The sequence below is a fragment of the Melospiza georgiana genome, chromosome Z (assembly GCF_028018845.1).
Source record: "Melospiza georgiana isolate bMelGeo1 chromosome Z, bMelGeo1.pri, whole genome shotgun sequence".
NCBI lineage: Eukaryota > Metazoa > Chordata > Aves > Passeriformes > Passerellidae > Melospiza > Melospiza georgiana.
The window spans coordinates 78,360,684-78,381,264 of NC_080465.1; positions in this window are offsets into that span (position 1 = coordinate 78,360,684).

Consider the following 20,581-nt stretch of genomic DNA (forward strand, 5'->3'; position numbering starts at 1 on the left):
CAGCAATACATAAAATCATCTCAGACTAGAATTCAGCCAATCAGACGCAGAAAACACATATTGACAAGCATTCTATCCAATCTTATAAAACATACGTAATCGTAGCTAAAACAAAGACTAGTTCATAAGAGACAAAGAACAGAGCTCTATTCATGCTAACCTTCTAAAGATATACATTAAGTAACCTTGTTGCCATCCTAAACCCAATTCTACAGAGGCCTGTTGTAGTTTGTCACGTCTACTGCTTGGGAAACTTTTCTGCTTGCATGGGAAACTTTTCTGCTGTATTTGCAATGCTAACAAAACTTCAGTCTGAGGCCTATACTTTTTTAACCATTTCCTAAAAACCCTCTAACCTTATGGATTCCAACATGGACACAGTACAGCCCTACCGTGAAACGGTCCCGGTCGGTAGTGACCAAACCCGGGACGATGTAAATGTCTCGCGGCGTGTGCTTCGTGTCCCTGACGACGGTCCACCTGCAACGTCCTAATTTCCTCCAGCGACCCGGATGTTGTAAGTCGACAGACACCAGCTGTAAATTGCTATTAGGGAGATGGAGGTCCCTAGTGAGCTGCAGCCTGTAAGGAGAAACAGAGGACATGGTGTTAATGGCAGGTTTGGGCTGAATACCACAGGTATAGTGTGTCATATCCGATAGAAAAGTCAAATCTGGCAATGCGTGCGGCAGCTCTCCCTTCTCTCCTCCCTCCCCGCTGGATGTTCTATTGCCCACCACACTTCTGTCGTCACGCAGGGAGGGGCTGCGCTCAGGGCCTAGTTTTTTTGGGCCTCCTTCTCGTCTTTCTCCCGCTTCCTCCTATATTCAAGATAATCCAAACGCATAGGGCATTGGGGCATCCAATGCCCGACTTTGCCACACAAGTGGCAGGGGTGGGTGACCGCAGATCTCCTGCCAGATCCAGATGTCAATGGTCTGGCGACGGGGGCAGCTTCGGCGTCCAGGAACTCAGGCTCTGGAAACTCGGCGAAGGCTACAGAGGATCTTCTTGGGCGCGCTGACAGCGGAACCCTACTGACCACTGCCTCTATCATGGCCTCCACCGTGGGCCGGGGACTCCGAGAGAGAGTTTTGATGGCTCGGCGACACTCCGGATTAGCATTATAATATGCCATCTTCCGGAGCATCTCTTCCCTCTCCCCAGACACCTGTGTGGCCACGAACCGGTAGAGGCGCTCAATAAAGGCCATGTAGGGTTCCTGAGCGCCCTGCCGAATCTCTTCTTCCTCCCACTGGGAGGTGACAACGGCAAGCTTATAAAAATCTCGCTCTGCAGCCTTCCCGGTCTCTACCAACTGCTCAGTGAATAGAGTCTTCGCCTGTGCTGCCCCGCTTGCCCATTGCCCCTTGCCCACCAGATGGTCTTCGGAGATCACCAGACCATCCGCATCGTGAGATGTTGAAGGGCTCCCCCAAAGATTTGGGAGAACCTCCAAGATCTCCCTTCTCCATTCTGCCACTCAGACCCTAAACTCCATGGGTCCAGTGAGACTGGAGAAGAGGGCCCTCAGGTCCACGGGCACCAGATCTCCCTGTGCAAGGGCATTACGGAGGAGCCCCCAGAAGTACTCGGACTCCTGGGAATACTCCTTCTGCACTTTGCACAGTTCCTTGATCCGGGCCTGTGCTAAAGGCACCCATTGGGCCTGGGAGCTCCCCTCTCCGCTCAGGTGGTAAGTGACCGGAGCGGCTTCCAATATAGGCGCCTGCCCCGGCTTCCGGTCATCCACCCACCCCCCCCCTCCCCCAGAACACAAAGCGTGGGAACCGGAAGGGGGAGCGTGGGAACCGGAATAGGAGGAAGTTGAGGCGGGGTCTGGCAAAGAGGCGGGACGAGGGTGTGGGCGCAGCACACCACCCCACTCCGCCCCCTGGGTGAAGTTTGGAGGCAGAGCAGAATACAAGGGAGGAGCAGGGGAGGAGTCAATGGGGGGCTGAACTGTAGGTGGGGCAAAGGGAGGAGTCTTGGGAGGAGCTGAGGGCGGAGAAACAGGTGGGAAGTGGGAGGAACCAAAGGAGGAGCAACGGAAACCGGAGCAGGGGCAGTAGGAGGAGGGGTTGGGTCAGGGGGAAGGAAGGGGTTGGCACTGGACCGGAAAGGGTTGGGGGAAGAAGAAGGAGCCTTGGCGGGAACGACCACGCGGTCGCCGCCATCTTGGGCTCCTTGGGAGCCATTTTGCAAACCTTCCGCAAAACGCACAAACTTCTGGACACTAACTGGGGACTTGGGGACTGGGTCAGAGGGTGAGGGAAGAGAAGGAGCCTGGCCAGGGCTCCTCGAAGGGGGAGGCCGAGCAGGTCGAGGGGGAGCAGGGGCAGGATGGACCCCCTGCCTCTTGTCGGCCCTCAAAATCCCCCTCGAGGGCTCCTGCCTAAGGGAAGAGGGTAAGGGTTGAGGGGTAGGGGCAACCAACCCGGGAGAACGCGGGGACAAACACGAACTAGAAAGGCTTTTCCTGAGCTCCCCTGACGGACGGAGTGTGGCATGCACTCTGCCCGTCCAATGCCACGGTAGCCAACTTAGTTTCCCTGGAGTTAATGGCTTCATTTAATTTGGCTACAACGGCTGCCCAAAACCGTGGCTGTTTTGCAAGTTCCGGGGAAACTTCGGGGAACTTAGAAAAAACCCATTTAACTAAAACTTTCAGCTCCTGCTTGGGGGCCTGATACCCACCCTGAAGCAGAGAGCCTTTACAACATAGTAAACTCCCTTCTGAGATTTTCCCAAGCCCGCACCCATGGCACCTTCTGGGGCAGGAACTGCTGCCTACAGAAGGGGGAATCTACTGATGGAACAACCACCCACCCAGAAATCATGAAAACTAAAAAACTGAGCATGCCCGCCACCCGCCCCTGCTCCCCCCACTGTCCCCAAGTCTGGGGATTCAGATGAAGGGAAAAAAGGAAGTTGGGTGGTGAGTCCAGGCCCCAAGTCTGGGGAAACCGGCCCTCACGGGAAGGCGAAAACAAAAAACGCAAGGGAGCGAGGACTGACCGCAACTCGGGGGTACAGTCCTCAAGGGAAGAGGGTGGAGAGTAGATCCCCAGAGCAGGGCATGTACTCAAAGGAAGGGTTTAAAAAGGCAGGGGGGAAGCCCGGAGAGTCCCCAAGTAAGGGCCCGGACTTACCAATGGGGCGGTGGCGACAAAGAAAACAGGGCGGTGGCCTTTGTCTCCGAGACCGTCCTCTTCGGATGCAGGAGGGTGTGGTGCCAATCCCCGGGGAGCGCTGCCCCAACAACAGGGCCTGCTACCACCCAAGGTAGTATGATGTCCAAAGGAAGATTGTAATCCAATTCCGAGGGGTCCAGTCAGCGGTCAGTTGTCCACTTTTCGGGCCCCACATTGGGCACCACACTGCGGCGAGGCGTATGTGGCCAAAGTCCGGCTAGTTGATGGGCAAAGGCCGACGCCTCAGCTGCATAGAATGCCAGTCCCCCTTGACGTCTTGGCCTCGGACTGGACTCGCAACGCTGACGGGACGAGAGGAAGGAGTCTGACACTTGCTGGGGGTGAAGGTCGGTTTATTGATGTCCTGGGAGCACCAACCAAGGGAAGGCACCAACCAGCAAAATGGCACCGAGGGGCGGAAGAAGCAGGGTTTTAAAGATAGGAGGTGGATAAGGGAGGGATCCATAGCAAACCAATAAGGAAGGGTACAGGGAGGAACTTAACATAACTGACATACAGAGGTATCCAATAAATACAAAGCAAAGGAGGGGCCCCGGGACCACAGCCAACCACAACCCCCAGAGAGAAGAAGATTCTTGAAAACTAGGAGGAGTGGGGGGTGATTGACTGGGCCCAGGGAGGAGAAAAGGTTTACTTATAAGGAGGAATGAGGGAGGAGAATTACATAATTTAATTGACTGACAAAAGCAGGGGCAGGGGTAACCATAGCAACATAACTGTCAGGAGGGCTATGGCGGGAAAACTGGGGAGGGCAGAACTATTTTACATTGGAAGGGGGGGAACGGTACATAAAATGGGGGAGCAATATAAAAAAAAACTTAACAACACACTACAACAAAGGAGAGTGGACTCCAGTCGGGAGCAAAGTCCAGGTTATTATGGAGCTCAAAGGGGACCCTCAGCCCAGGGGATCCAGCCAGTTGAAGACCCAGAATTGGAGTGTGCAGGCTGTTGTAAAGGGGGGAGTAAACCAGGGAGGGGTTTGCCCACCTGCCAATGGGAGATACAGGAGGTCGTGGGGATCAGGGAAACAGGCAGGTAAGGGAGGCCAATAAGGGCCACCCGAGGGAGGGCCCTGGTGCCTTAACCTATCACTCAATGCCCTTGGCATAAGTTTCTAGTGGGAGGGGATGGGCTGTCGAGTGAAGGACCGGACATTGGGGAGGGGTTAAGGGAATGATTCAGCAACTTTTGGGGAACAAGGGGAGGAGGTGAGGAGATTGGCATTAAAAAGGAGGGAGGAGGCAGCGAGGCAGAACCATTATAACGGGGGGGGAAACTGGGCCAGACCAAGGTGCAACTTCATGCAACGGAAACATAAGAGAACATAATACAGCAGAGAATGAAAGGAAGAAAAGAGAGGAAAGAAGAAGCTTTGCCTTCTTCTTGGAAAATAAATTAAAGTAATTAGCTTCTATTTTTGGAACATCAGTGGAAAAAGCTGCTAAGGTGCTCATGGGGTGCTCTCGTCTTTGCATGGCTCCACGCTGATGAATATTGCAGGAGAGTCTTCGCAGCTTGGTGCCCTGGCCAGCCCTGCCAGGTGCAGCTGCTCCCCCACCACTCCTGAGTCAGCAAAGGCTGCGGCCTTGATCACAAGGACTTGGTCCCGCGAGAGCACTGCCAGGGAGAGGGGATACTGTACACTGTCACCCTAGTTTAAGATTTTCTAAGCCTTCTGATGTTGCCATTCTTGTAGTGAATTTTCTCACACACTTTCTGTAAATAACTCATTGTTTTGCATTCCTTTATGGGGAAATAGAAGACAGACTGTTAGGTTGACCAGTGTCATTGGAAAAGTAGCACTGTCACCCTCCAATCCACTGTAACTTTTGGAAAACTATAAATATTGGAGTCAGAAAATAAACTTCCCTTTTTTTCTTCACCTTGAGAACAGTGGTGTGAGCTTGTGTTCTTTCGTGTCCTATAGTGACAGTACACCACATGTCCTGCTGCTCCCTCTGCCCTGAGATTTGGCAAGACCTGCTACCCAGGGGCTATACCACTGGCTGCTGCTCACGCATTGCTAGGCCACCTGCCTGCCAGATGCCTTCCCAGCAAACCTGGAGGCAGTTGCAGCACACCACCATGGAGGAAATGTGCCCTGCCAGGGTCGGCCGCCAGCTGAGCAGTTGTCCCCGCACTGTCCACTCCCACTCCGTGTCTGCTCAGCCCCACACTGGTAGGTTGCAGAGGGAGGAGTTTTTGACTCTCAGCAGTTTTCACGCAGAATATGTTCTGTGGCACCACCGCCATGCTGGTGATCACTGTGGTCCGTAAGGTTACACAACCGATCCCGCCCTCTACCCTGGTGGCGCCATGTCTCTGAATCTCTTGGTCCACAAAAGCATGGCTCCCACTGCCACCAATAGACTGGCAGCTCCAGGTCTAATGCCCCCGACCCCTGGTAGCGCTGAGCCTTAAGGCATTTGGTGCTCGCAATCCTGCGCTTCCAAAATCCCCCGGTCAACGAGTGCAGCCTTCGCCATTGGCAGCCCCGGGCTCCAGTGCATTGGATGGCCGCTGTGATGAACAAGCAAAATTAAATTAAAAGTAGGCTGATTATTTCAAAAAGAAAAAGTGCCTGTGTATTAAAACTGAGAACAACAAAAGATGAGACCCCAGGATAAGCCTAGGGCCTGCACAACAAGCCAGAGGTAACTGGAACAGTACTGTGTAACAAGGCGTTTCTCTGGACACAAGGTACCCTTGAAAGACCCCAGGTTCTCTGTACTTGTAGCTTACTCTGCGGCCACAGGAGCTGGGTAAGTGCTGGCTAGCCTCTCCCTTTGTGACTGGAGGGGGCCACAAGATATGCCACTCCCAGCCTCTCTTTGGGGAACCTCTGGGTAGTGGTGCTGTCTGTGACGTGGGAGGCACAAATGAGAGTGTGCTGCAAAGTCGCGAAGCAAAGGAAGGAGAGAGTGGACACTTGTGTAGATGCCAAAGAAAACTTTATTCCTGGACAGGACCAGGGACAAGTGTCAGAGAGGAGGGGTCTGGAGAGGCACCTATAAAGGGAGTGGGCATGATAGGAGGAGACATAAAGCAACCAATAGGCAAAGGTCACGGGAGGAGTGTGAAACACAGTTGAAGCTAGGAGGATTACACAGGGGAGGGAAGAAGCGCCAGAGGCAAATCACATATCTGGTTAGGGATGATTGACACTGAAAATTCTTGAAATAAAGGGGGGTGTTTACAATGATAGGCAGAGGAAGTGAGCCAGCACCATGAGGGTGGAAAGAAACTTATAAGGGCATAGGGGGAGGAACAAAGGATCAATCACCTCGAGGGGTAAGCCACTGGTGGGAAAAACAGGTGGTAAATAACTTGGGGAGAAACCATTCTGAGGGGATTACATGGGGGGAACTGAGGATCAGACCATTTCTTAAACTATGCAAGGGATAACTAACTTTACAACAGAATTAACATTTTAAAAACACATGACACCACATCTCTCCCTTCTTTGTTTAAAAAGGAAGGAGAAGTGTGATGTGAGAAAAAACAAAGTTCAGTCCTTTTTTATATTTCAGTGCTTTCTGCTTTTCTGCCTTCCCACCATCCATTGTTTTCAGTGATAGCTGTGGCAACTACTATCTTGGACGCTGGGGAGGGTTTTGCTGTGGAGGCAGTGACGATTTGCTTCAGTATACCGAAGCACAAGGATAGCAGGAAAAGAATGATAATGAAATAACTAGTGTGTTTTATAAGGGACAACATCCACCCAGAAAGGCTCCAGCTCTTGAACAGGCCCTTAAACCAGGCCTTGCTCTCTTGCTGCATGTTGCCCACCATGCCTTTCATTTCCTGGATTGTAGCCTTCTCTGTGGCCATGGGAGCTGGACAAATGCTGGCTAGCCACTCCTGGTGTGTGGCCAGAGACCACAAGATCTGCCGCTCCTGGGTTCTCCTCAAAAACCCTCAGGTAGTGGTGCCATCTGCAGCGTGGGTGGCACAGGCAAGAGGCTAGCTACGAAGTCCTGAGATAAAGGAAGGACAGAGTGGACACTTGTGTGGATGCCAAGGAGCTTTATTTCCCAGGCGGGACCAGTGACAGTGTCAGAGGAAGACGGCTTGGGGCGGCAGTGATAAAGGGGATGGGTGTGAAAGGCGGAGACATGAGGGGACCAATACATGAAGCTCAGGGGAGGAGCATGGGACACAGCTGGACCAATAAGGGTTATATAGAGAGGGAAGAGGCTCTGGAGGCAAATGATACATTGAGTAAGGGATGACTGACAGGGAAAATTCTTGAAACAAAGTGGGGTGGTTACAAGGATAAAGAGGGCAAGTGGGCAGCACCCAGAGGGAGGAAGTAAACTTATAAGGGACAAAGGGAAGCATCAAGGGATTAATCACCTTGAGGGACAAGCCATTGGCGGGAAAACAAGGGGTAAACAGCTTAGGGAGAAATCATTATTAGAGAAGTACATGGGGGGAACCAAGGACCAAACCATATTTTTAACTTATAAAAGGAATAACCAACTTTACAACAGAACTCATAAAAACAGTTTAAAACACGTGATGCCACAGCACTCACAACATTGAGGATGACTAAAAATCCACACAAGGCCTCTTAAAATGGAGGCAGCCCACTCAGGAATTCGCCAGCGTTCAAACAGTCTCTCAAGCCAGTCAGTTGCTTTTTTCTCTGTTTGCATGTCCTTCACCTGGTCCTGGGATCCTTTTATGTTGGCTTGGATGGAGGTACTATGAGAGGACAGGTTAAAACAGCAACATCTTCACAACCATGGCCATGGGCAAGCAGCAAAAAGTCAATGGCTGCTCGGTTTACAACGTGGCATGTCTGGTGGTCTCTTCATCTGCCAGTACGTTGGACAGCACGGCAGACATAGCGTTGGCCTGCTTACTAAGCCAGCACCCCAGGTGAGAAAGCTCACTGAGGGCCGCTGCAGCAGCAACCCAAGGGAACAAAATTGATACTGCGACCCTCTTCGTTGTTCCCCAGTTATAAATCTGGCTGTCATAATTTGGTTCGAATTCTTCCTAAGATTACTTTTGACAGGCCGATTTGGTGTTCTGTCTCCAGTCGTGCAATAGAGTGATATTTGGGGTGAGGGAAGTCAGCTGGCCAAGGCTGTAGGGACCCCCTTTTATATTGGAGGGGATTCCTGCCCACACCATATTGTTACGAATATGAACGAGGCCAAACTTTCTCTGGAGAAAGAGGTTCTTCTTTATTAAAACAGTTGCAAAGAACGGAGTACCCAGGATAAGCCCAAGCACCCACACAGTGAGCCAAATCCAGAACAGTGTGCTAACCCCAAGTGTCGGTTTCTGTTTCTCCCGGCTGATTTATGACCGGAGATAGCCCAGGGACGCCACTCAGGGATGCCACTTGTTGGTTTCTCGGCTGTTTAGGTGGCCTGGAAAGGCCCAGGGTGGCCTTGGACAGCCCGGCGCTTCAAAGGACGAGAAGAGACTTCAGATCTTTTCTCAGTCTCGGTGTTTATTAATTGTTTATCTAAAAGATTTTCTTTCAGCCCAACAGAGGTCTGCACAGCAAGCCAGCCATGATCACACTGCGAGCCCCCGGGGCGGTCACTTATCTTTATACCCGAAGTTACGTATACAATATTTATAATTTTTCCCCAATACCTTCTACCCTTATTAACCGGCGCACTTCTAGTAATGACCAATCCCAAAGTGCCACCATCACCACAGAAGATGGAGGCCAAGAAGAAGAAGAAGAAGAACAGGACACGCCCCAATTCCTCCATCTTACTTCTTTAGACCCCCCTGTACAGAAATCCTAAACCCTGTGTTTTACACTCTAATTAACTTATCCCTTCACCATTCACCCCAGTGAAATCCCCCCCATCCTCATACAGGTGTCGTCTCCCGTGTAGGATCAAAGTCCTGCCACCAGACACTTCTGGCAACATTCCAGGACTCCCGAGCCCCCTAAGGGTGGTCTCGGCCACTCTGCACCTCCGTCCTGAGGTGCTGAGATCCCACACCCAAGTGCACTGGGTTCTCCCCAGAAAACAAGCATCCAAAAAGAAGAACCCTAATCCAACCAAACTCCCCCCATTTATAGCCCCCTTTGAGTCTAGGATTGGTCCATTTTGGATCCTCATGATGATTGGTCCATTTCCAGGCTTCTCATTGGTCTTTAACGCCGTTCATTCTGGACCAATCATTTCTTCAGGGCTTCGAATGATTGGTCAGATCTTCCATCCAATCCCTCTTCAACCTCACCTTGCCCCACCAGACCACTGTTCCACCAAAACCTGGACTCTTCTCCTAGAACATTCTAATCAGCCCCCCCCCACCCCCAGCATAGTACAATTTATATAATTAATACAATATAATTGAACTATACCCTTATTTAACATACCTTCACTTTTACGTATAACAACTCCCCCCTATAAAACTTTGATTGGGCTTTAGCCCACATCAACATCCTAACAGTGTCTTGACAGTTATTAATTAGTTTCTTAACCAGTCTTTTAATCAGTGCTTTAACATGTTTCTTCTTCAATCATGTTTAGTTGTCTCAGTGTCTGGTAAATCTTGTTCATAAGCCGCATGTCTTACTTCTTCTTTAATCGGTTTCCTTTCTGAACAGATCCATTTTTCTTTTATAGGGCGTTCCCCCAACAATTTCTGTTTAAAAATTCCCTATATTTTTGAATAGCCAATACACGATGCCGTCCTCTATACCGGCAGTTAACTATAAAAAGTTGATACAATTGGGGCTCGGATTTGAGTGTGTTCTGAGGATGACTGTCCGAGACTCTCCTGCATACAGAGGATGATAGCATTTTTCACACAATTGTATCGCCCCTTTATTGATGCTGATAAGTAGGAGGATGAATAGAATTGGGCTTCTGGTACAGGCTACTCTCTCATTCATGTCACTCCTCCAGAGAGGATCAGTGACGTTTTTTGGCAAGAGTATATCCTGATCCGGTCTTGCCCCCTATCTCTTCTCTTTCCTTACTACTGTGCTGTTTTTACCACTTAGTGTTGCAGGAGTCTACTTCCTCTTTAGTATCAACCTGTTCTTTCTTTCTTTTAGGGCCAGATTGCTAGGTGCTTGGGAGAATGCTCTATCGCTTCTCAGATCACAGGATCTGTAACCGGGAATACCAGAGATTAAAACATGGTTTTGATAATTCGTATAATCTCACTCCCATATATAAATATCAATGTTAAAAACTTGTCAATTAAATGTCTTATAATACATCTAACAGAGTTCTTATTGTAACTTACAGCTTATGTGGTTCTTACGGTGTTCCTGATGTCTTCTTTAACCTATCTGTAGAGGGAGATCATCTCTCAGGAGCAGAAACCGGCCCTTTTACTCTTGTGACATGTGTCCATCCTTGTTCTTGCATCCTAATGGCTGTTTCTGTGATGAGTAAAACTTGAAATAGACTTTCCCATTTTGGAGTTAGTGGTTGTTCTTTCCAGGTCTTAATTAACACCCAGTCACCAGGCTGGAATTTGTGGATTTTAAAATCAATAGTAGTACTTTGAGGAAGGTATCCCTTGTTCCTTAATTCCTCTAAAGTGCAGGTTATGGTCTTTATATATTTTCTCATGCCTAATGCTCCTTCTTCATACGTTTCCGTATCATTGACTGAAGTAGTTAAGAAAGGTAAACCAAACATCATCTCATATGGAGAAATTCCTATATCCACCCTTGGTTTAGTCCTTATTCTCAATAATGCCAGAGGGAGACTTTTGCTGCCGCTAGGGGCATGGCGTCCTGGGTCGAGGACGACTTGGTGGCAGCACCCCTGCCACACAAACCACAGCACACGCAGACACCAATGTGGTGGAAGGTGAAATGACATTTATTAACGGCTAGTCAGGGTAATTTATAACAGGGGGTAACAGTAGGGTAATGGTAAAAGGGGGAGGTTTCGCCTGAGCATAACATCACGTTATCTTGAGTGTGACATCTCGCGATATCTTAAGCCCACATTTCCCCCCCCTTTTATGACCAGCTAAAAACATAAAAAATGGTGAGGTTAAAACTGACAAGTGGGAAACGTGTAACCCGTGAAGTGCACTGAACTTGAACAATGTAACAAACTTGTAACAGGCTTGCGACTGTAAATGTTTAACAAATGAAAAGCTATCTATCTCTAACTGGTTTTTCTAAAAAACAACACAAACTTGTTTAAAATGTAAGGTGATCAGTCATGGGGGCTGACTGAACCATGACTTTGAGTATTTTCGCAGGACCCTTTCAATTTTTATTGTTGACACCACAGTACCGACCTATTCTCCCAGAGTCTGCGACCTGTTTGATCTTAAAACTAGAGAGATTTGGAGAGCTCATGTCCGGACTCATGTTCTCTCCAAAATGCCCTTTGAACCTTTGACGCAGGAAAAGCTCTGGGTTGATTGGTATTCCATCCAAGTAGAGTCAGAACTTGGCCAGAGTTCAAATTCTACTTGATGGATATCATTTAGAACAAGGATATTTTTGCTGAGATTTTTTTTCCCCAGTCCTTCTCTGCGCCAGCCTCTCACTGAGTTCTTTCGTGACCCCGGTGTGGTCTGCTATCGCACTGCTTCATGATTTGTTACAGCCTTCTGGAAGCAGGGTATACGGGCTGCGGGGGTGTGTGAGGATCCAGTCCTGCAAGACAAACTTTACAGATTTCATTAGTTTTTGGCTTGAAGGTCTGGTTTTACTGACTTAAGTGGGCACCATTTAATTTTACTATCTTTCTTTACAGCTATGTACCCTTGCCCTGTGAGCACCACCCTCCAACCCATTTCCCACTCTCCTAACTCATTTTTAATTGCTACTTGTGGGCCTTCCTCTAGTGCCTGGGTTGCCCAATACCTCTGGGCAGGACTTTTGGTTTCATCTGCCCTTGGGAACTGATTTAGTGCCAGCAGGGAGGTTGCTAGGATTCGCGCTTGACCTTTTGGTGGGATGGAATTGGTGAAACGTTCTGTTTTTGCTAGCACCTCCAGTTTACTTTTCAAGGTCTGGGTAGCTTGTTCGACGATGGCCTGTCCGGTGCTGTTTTATGGGATGCCATGTGTTGCAGTGTGTTGCAATATCCTGTTTTAAACTTCCCAGTCCCTTCCCCAGGTGTGGCAATACCTCTCTTCCCCTTCTCCCCTCACCCCCTGCTGGGCTGTCAATCAGGCTTAACATTCCAGCAAGGCCGTCGTGTGGTTGGTCACGTTCAAAGGATGCAATCCAAGCCTGGGGTCATTGGCCTGTCTCTCGTCCCTTGAGACCCTCCTCCTCCCACCTGGTTGGTGCCTCACCTGTCCCTTCCCCTCCCCCTGTCCCTGGGCCTAAATTGACCAAGGACCATGTGCTCGCCATTCTGTTTTAGCTGTTACCTGAGATTCAGACCTCTGTGACCATGCAATAAAACTCTGGATATAAACCCTCCGACAGAATCCATCTCCTTTCTCTTCACCATCGCCTGAAGCCTTCCCACCTGAGGTAAACTGAGTTTCTACAAGCCTGAACTTGTTTCAACTCCCAGCTGCAACCTCCAGCCAGCTAAAGGTGTCTCTGAGGTGAAATACCACAGTTACCACCTTTGGCCTAGCAGCAAGGGTCAGACTAGCCCAGGCACAATCTACCTGGTAATATTGGGATTCATATTCCAATAGCCATGGACTAAAGTTATCCCCTACCTTGATGCAAACGTCTTTACTGATTTCGAGATGAAACTTGGACCATTATCTGTTTTGATCTGCCTTGGGATGCCTGGCCATGCCATGGCCGTTAACCAGTGCTGGACAGTCACCCTGGAATCAGTTCTTTGGTGTTGTGTGGCCACAGTTATTCCACTGTAAGTATCCACTGTTACTGCAAGCCATGCTCGGGGTCTCATCAGCTGGCATAATGTAAAATTTGTCTGCCTTGGTGCCCATAAGGTTGACACCACTGGACCATAATGGTGACCTCTGACAGTAGGGGCATGAGAAGACAAAGTGCCTTGCATCAGTGACAGAGATCCTGTATTTTCTCACGAGTGCTCTGGCCCCTACATGTAGGGATTCATGCAGCTGGCAGGCTTCTCTCAGGATCCGCGGCCCTTTTGTGACGGCATCTGCTTTGTTGTTGTCAACCTGAAAGAATCCCTTGACCGGACTGTGGCTGTTGATATGGATGACTGACATGGTGCCCTTTCACAAATAGAGTGCTTCTTCAGTATCACCACCACTGTGGACAGTGGGGGGATGGAGAAGAGGCAGTCCTTGATGTCGAGCATTGCGCAAGGCTGTCCTTTTGGCACCATAGAATTCATTGGCAACGAAGTTTGCACAGGGCCCATCGGCTGGATTTTTTGTTCGCCTCTCGCAGGTCATGTAGGAGACAGAGTCCTTCACCAGACTGTTTGGGTATGACAAAGATGGGGGAGTTCCATGGGCTTGTGGAGGTCTCAATGTGGTTTTGCTGTAGCTCTCAGGTAATTAATTCAAGAAGGGCAGTCATTCTAGGCTTAGAGGCCACTGCTTGACCCACACTGGGTCTAGTGTTTTCCATACCAATTTGATGGGCAGTTGTGGGTATGAAGCAGTGGTCCTCAGAACAAATTTGTCATTTTGACATCTAATAGGGTCAGGGCATCCCTTCCTAGCAAGGGTGGACATTCAGACATCACATATGGGGATAGGGTGATGGTTGTCCCCAGTCCCCTCTCTGTGCAAAGCGTCAGGGCAACGAGCTGGGTGCTTTTTTGGGCGCAGGACAGTCCTCCTACCCCGCCTATCATGGGGGCCTCTTCCAACTTCCATTGTGAAGGCCAGTGTATGTTGGGGATCATGGTGACGTCCAATCCTGTATTGACCCAAAAAGGGATACAGATAGCAGGGCCATCAGAGTTGCTATGGAGACGGCAGATAGCCCACACTATAAGTTGGTGTCTGCCCAGCTTCACAGCGAAAGCCACCCATGGGTCTCTCTCCCACGCCTTCATGGCCAGGGCCACCCAGGGGCCTCGTCCCCAGGGAGCCATTCTTGGTATTCCTGGGGTGTGGATGGGCCTGTCTGGGCCGTTGGTCGGGCTGTGAAGTTGACCGTGGGAGGGGACAGTGGGTGTGGGAGTTCTGTGCCCCTTTGACAATTGGCACAGCCGGGCCGCTTCACATTCCAAGTGGGGGGGGGGGGCTGTATGCTGCCCGGGCGCCCCCTCCCCCTCCGGTTTTCCTGATCCTTGGGCTTGCACTCCATAGTGAAATGCCCCCTCTTTCCATACGTCCAGCATGGCCCTCTAGGTCCCATCTGGTGTGGGGGAACGGCTGTTGTTGGGTATCCTGACCAAGGGCAGTTTGCTGCAATATGCCCTGCTTGGCCACACTTAAAGCGTGCCATTACACTAGTCATAGCAGTGTGGACAGCTGCCTGAATTGGGGCTAGGTATTCCTCTTTAACGACATGCCTAATCACGTCTGCTATGGTAGCCCCGGGTGATAGCGACCACAAGATGTCCTTTGTGGCATTGTTACACTGCTGGCACAGGCACTCCACTAGCACAGGGCCCTTTGCCTCTGACGGTAGAGTGGAAGAATCAATTGCTGCCTGGAGGCGGTCCACAAACTGTGTAAAACCCTCACTTTCATTCTGCTTTATAGTGGACCATGGCGATGGTCTGGCGATGATCTGGCAATGACCTTAGACACAGAGCGAATGGCCTCTCTGGCAGCTCGGGTTGTTGCCACTACCTCGGGGGCCCAAAGGCCCTCAGCCTGTGCCTGGGGGGTGATCATAGCCAGGTCTGTGCCCATTAAGTGCTGCAAGTTGGAGCCATGCAGTGCATGGTCTGCTCCGGTCACCAAGGCCAGCTGCCTTGCACAGTTGTCTTCCCACTCCTGTTTAAAAACAATCATTCCTGCCCAATCAAAAATTAACCTGCACGTCTGTTTGATATCAAATGGAAGCATGTCATCCCCTCCAAAAACACTGTCGATGAGTGTAGAGTCCATTGCTGAATTAATCCCTTTGTCTGCAATCACTTTTACAATGACCTGGACATCCTTGGGGTTCACAGGTGTATAAGTTCTTGAAAGTTCTTGATTTCCACCTGCCCCCCCACCACCCGGATGGGAAACACTAGCTTGGCTGAAGAGGCCCACTCAGCACACGCTATTTTATTTCTCCTCCAGTCCGTAAGAGGGGCTTGTCCCTTTCCTTGTTTTCCCCTGACCCAAGCAGGAGGATTGCGGTGGCTACCCTTACGTGCCCTCACTCCCTCTTCTTTTGAATCAGAGTGATCAGAGTAAGAGTCGGGATCAGCAATGGACCACTTGCGAAACCACTCATCCTGGCTCGAGTCTGACTCGGTCCTGGAACTCGACTGGCTGGAGACTTCTGGGCTCCAGGCCCTTTTTGCCAGGCTCCGACCCTGCACCTTTGCTCAGCCCTGGGCCGCTCTCTTCCTCTAGGCTTACCTCGTCTCCTGCTGGGGGAGGCCAGTGCCCTGTAATGAGATCTCCAATGCATATTCCGAATGGTGCCAGCTCTGATTATTCTGTTACGCCCACGTCTGTCTGCGCTACCATGTAGCTCTTCTCGTCTCTGCTAGTCGTGCCCACATCTGCGTTCCCTCCCTTTCAGGGGCCCGCTGCTCCGCGGCGCATACAGCAGAGGCCCCGCCCAGGCTCCGTCAGAGTCTGAATCAGTGGCGGCACCCCCCACCTCCAAGCTAACGGCTGTGTTCCACACCCCCAACGTAATAGCGAGGGTCTGTGCCCCTGAGCTAACAGCCCTGCTCTGTGCCCCCGACTTAACAGTGGGGCTCCGCACCCCTGGGCTAACAGCCCCCTCCACGCTCCTGGGCTAACAGCCCCGCTCTGTGACCCTGATTTAACAGCTGGGCTCTGTGCCCCTGGGCTAACAGCCCCACTCTGTGCCTCTGACCTAACGGCCGCCTCTCTCGCTTCCTCCAGCAGCCCATCCCAAAATGATCGCTTTCTCCCCATAGCCAAGGTGCTGGGCTCGGGAGTGACATATCTAATTAAACCTATACATAGCCATCTTTCTTTTGTCCTGTAGGGCCAATAAATAGGTCCTTCAGCAATACTCTTATTAGGCCATGTTTTTGTACAGTATCTTATCATTTTTATCTTATCTAGATCATTCATTCCCTCATTAGTATTCCAATTATTTAAAAGTTCACCTAAAGGACTACTAGGAGGTATTTTCTTAAAAACTTCCTTCCCTTTTCTCTTCCTGTTGGCACCTTTTCCAGCACACTATCCCATCTTTAACTAGCAATTGGTATCCAAATACAATTTTTTTTTTCTAATAAGGGATACTTATTAGTTATAAATGAGGAAGAGAAAATAAATGCGCTGGGGCGTACTTGGCCCTAATGTCCGGCTAGCAATGCGGGAGGGAGGTGGCCGACACCCCCGGCGCATGTATTGCGAGCCCCCCCTCGGCGTCTTGGCCTTGGGCTGGGCTGGATGCACGGTGTGGATGGAAAGCGCAGAAGGACGAAGAAAGAGGCGTCCACTAGCTGGGGGCTAACTCCGATTTCTTGAAGGGTCGGATGACACTGACCGAGAGGGAGAGTGCCAACCAGCAAATGGCCTCGAACAGGGGGGAAAGCAAGTTTTTAAAGGGAAGGGGTGGAGAGAGGAGGGAAGCCCAACTAGCCAACCAGGGAGAAGTACAAACATAACTGACATAAGGAACTAACCAATTAATACAACATAAAGGAGGGGCCCCGGGACCACAGCCAACCACAGCCCCCAGAGAGGCGAAGCTTCCAGAAAGCTGGGAGGAGTGGGGGGTGATTGACTGGGCCCAGGGAGGAGAAAAAACTTACATATAAGGTATGCAGGGGAGGGGTAATTATATAACAAAGGGAGATTGGCAGTTGAGGGGGAAGGGGGTAACCAGGGAAACCAACTGTCAGGAGAGGCAGTGGCGGGAAAATCAGGGAAGGGAGGAACCATTTGTACACAAGCAGGGGGGAAATACATAAAATGGGGGAATAACTGGGGAAATTAAATAACACAACACAACAAATAAATATTAATTATTGTGGAAAATGTAATAATAATGGTTACTTTAAAAAGTTCCTTATCATAAGAGACAAGACAAAGATGGCAACTTTTAAGAAATGTTTGACGTGGGAAACAAATATGGCGGCTTTAGTAGGAAATAAAATCAAAAAAATGGCAACTTAAATATTTAGTGTAGAAAACAAAATAAATATGGTGGTTTAACAAGGGTTTCAGAACAATAATGCCAATTCAAGAATTTTAAAATGTTGAAATTAATTCTAAAAAGAAATATAACATCTATCATTTTAGCTGGAAAACTAAACAATAATGATGGCTATTTCAAGAATAAAACAATTTACAACTACCTGTTCAACTATGCGGCAAGGCGTACGTGGCCCAAAGAGTCAGTGTCCGGCTAGCTAAGGGCAGAGGCTGACGCCCAGCTGCAATTCTCTGCCAGCACCCCTCGGCATCGGATGGCCTTGGGCAGTGCTGGCTGCGGACAGGTTCTTGCTGATGAAATAGACGAGGCAAGGAGTAGGACACTCACCGGGCGTTAAGTCTGTTTATTGATGTTCCTGATGAACCAACAGAGGAGCAACCAACCGGGGAGTGGCCAAGAATGGAGGGTGGAACAGGGTTATAAAGGGGGTGGGCGTACAAAGGAGGGGTTTACACTGAACCAATAAGGAAGGGTGAAGGGATGAACTTAACATAACTGACATAAAGGGGAAACCAGTAAATACAAAGTAAAGGAGGGGCCCTGGGACCACAGCCAACCACAACCCCCCAGAGAGAAGAAGATTCTGGAAAGTTGGGAGGAGTGGGGGGTGATTGACTGGGTCCACTGAGGAGAGGAAGTCTACATATAAGGGAAGGAGAGGGAGGAGAAATTATATAACCGAAAAAACTGACAACCCCAATGGCTGGAGTTGTCATGGGAATAACATAACTGGCAAGGCTAAACTGGGGGAGGGCAGAACCATTTACATTAAACAGGGGGGAAACAATACATAAAATAGGGGAGTAATGCAATAAACTTAACAACACGCTACAACACAACTAAATACAAAATAGATGCAGTAAGCCACTTACTCTGCACAAGTGGCCTCTGCGCGCCACACTCCACCATGTACAAAATGGCCGCTTCTCAGCTTGCGTCACCAAACTCAAAATGGTCGCTTCTTGGCCTGCCTCACCGAAAATTCAAAATGGCTGCTTCTCGGCCCACCACACAGAAAACTCAAAAATTCCTAAGGAGTGGTCAAAGGACTTTTGGCCTGCCCTCACCTCCTAACCTCACTCCTTAGGGGCCCTGACTCTGAACATACAAAAAAAAGAAAAAAAAAATTCTCCCTAACGTAAGCCAGCTCTAGCCTCCCTTCAGCCCTAGTGACTGAAAGGGCCCTTCCACAGCCGGTGGCCCACCTCCCCCCTGCAGGTCACCATCCCTGTGAAGTGTATTTTCAGCCACACCTATGACCCCCTTTAGCTGGGATCCTAGCTCAGGGTGAGCCTACTTCCCCTCTATGACCCCCTTCCCACTGGGGTCCTAGTTCAAGGGGTCCCTACTCTCCTTGGGTTGGGCACCCTCCCCTTCCCTGGTTTCAGAAAAGGGGCACTCCCCTACAAAGTGGCCACTTTGTTCAGTGGTCTCCGTATAGTAGTATTTTCTCCCACCCCCAAGGTCCTGGTTTCTCAGGGAGTAGACTCCTTCAGTCTATCCCTGAGGAACAGCCCTCCAGGTGGTTTGAGCTAGTAGTCGGAGCTCTACCCCTCACTAGGCAAGCCCCCCCACTAACCCCCCTTGGGTATCCCACCCCTATGACCGCTCAGTGGGTTCCTAGTTCGGGATACCGAGTGTGTCCCCCTCTATGACCCCCCAATGGGATCTTAGTTCGAGGGGTGCAACTCGGGCCAACGGCTGAAACCACCCCTAGGAGCCTCCAATCATCAGAGGAATGGGAGCCTGCATGGGTAAGGGTGGCTATAGGTGGGCACTCCCTGTCTCCTCTACTCCAGGGGGTCCATAGGGGTACACGCACTCCGCAACATTCACTTCCCTCCGTTCCCAGCCGACCTTCCCCCCAAGGGAGTCCGGAATTGCGGTACTGGGAGGACTGCACTCACCTCGGGGTCTGTACTCACAGCCCCTGTCTTATTCACTCACATGCACTCTGCACCCCCTATTACCTTCAACCCTACTCACGTTGTTCTCAGGCAGTGTGAGCTCCGCTCCCTCTGGGAGGGCTCTCACCTTTTGAGTCACTGTGTTCCTTGCAGCCTCGGGTATAGACGCAATCCCTTCCACAGTCCAACGTAGTCCAAACTCTGACAGCCAAAAAGGTGATCTTCCATCCAATCCCTCTTCGACCTCTCCTTGCCTCGCCAGACCGCCCTTCCACCAAACCCTGGATCCTTCTCCTAGAACATTCTAATAACCCCCCCTCCTTCTTAACATAATGCAATTAATGTAACCTAATTAATACAATATATTTGAACTCTATCCTAATTTAACATAACTTAACTTTTACTTACAACAACTGCCCAGGTCCCTGTTGGGCGCCAGCTGCAGGATCACAGTATTGTTCCTGGGCAGGTGCGGTTTGAGAGCTGCCTCCTCTAGGTCTGAGTGACCAACTCCCCCAGCCCACCTTGCTCTCAGGTCTAGAAGACAAGACATGCGCACGACCCAGATGATGAAGGAGGGCTCTGAACATGGCTGTGGGTCCAACATGTTTTATTGCAGGAAGGTTGGAGGGTCCAGATAAGGTGAGGGCAAGGAGAGGGGCAGGGACACAACCACTGCTCAAGGGAGGCCAGTGGCAGAGCCCAGAAAGAAGGCGGGTTTATAACTGGGGGAAAAAAGGGTTTATAACTGGGGGAAGGTAGGTGGAGTCAGAATACATGTATCCAATGGGAAGGGGAGTCAGGGGAGGAGTGGAGGTGGGGTGACAAGAGGTACATCAATAAGAGAGGGGGGAGAGGGTGGTCCTATGATGAGACCCAACTGGGAAGGAAGAGCGGAGAACCTTCTAGAATCAGGGAGTGGATCACGGTTGATTGATAGTCAGGCTGAAGTCTCCTCTCAGGATATCTCCGCCCCATCCTCCCTGTGGTCCCCTCCCACACAGTCCAAGGAAGATTTATTTCAGGGATGGGTCAGGGATGAGTGACAAACAAAAGGGGTCTGGCTAAGGTTCTTGAAGGGAGCCGCTCCAAGGGGTGGATACATCACACAACCAGTGAGGAAACACTTGGGGAGAAGCATAGAACTTAACAAAACCAAGAGTCAACACAGGGGAGGGGAGAAGCCTTGAAGACAAATCAACTGATTGAACCAGGGTGATTGGCACAGAACATTCTGAAGTACAGTGGGTGGATCTGGGCTGATA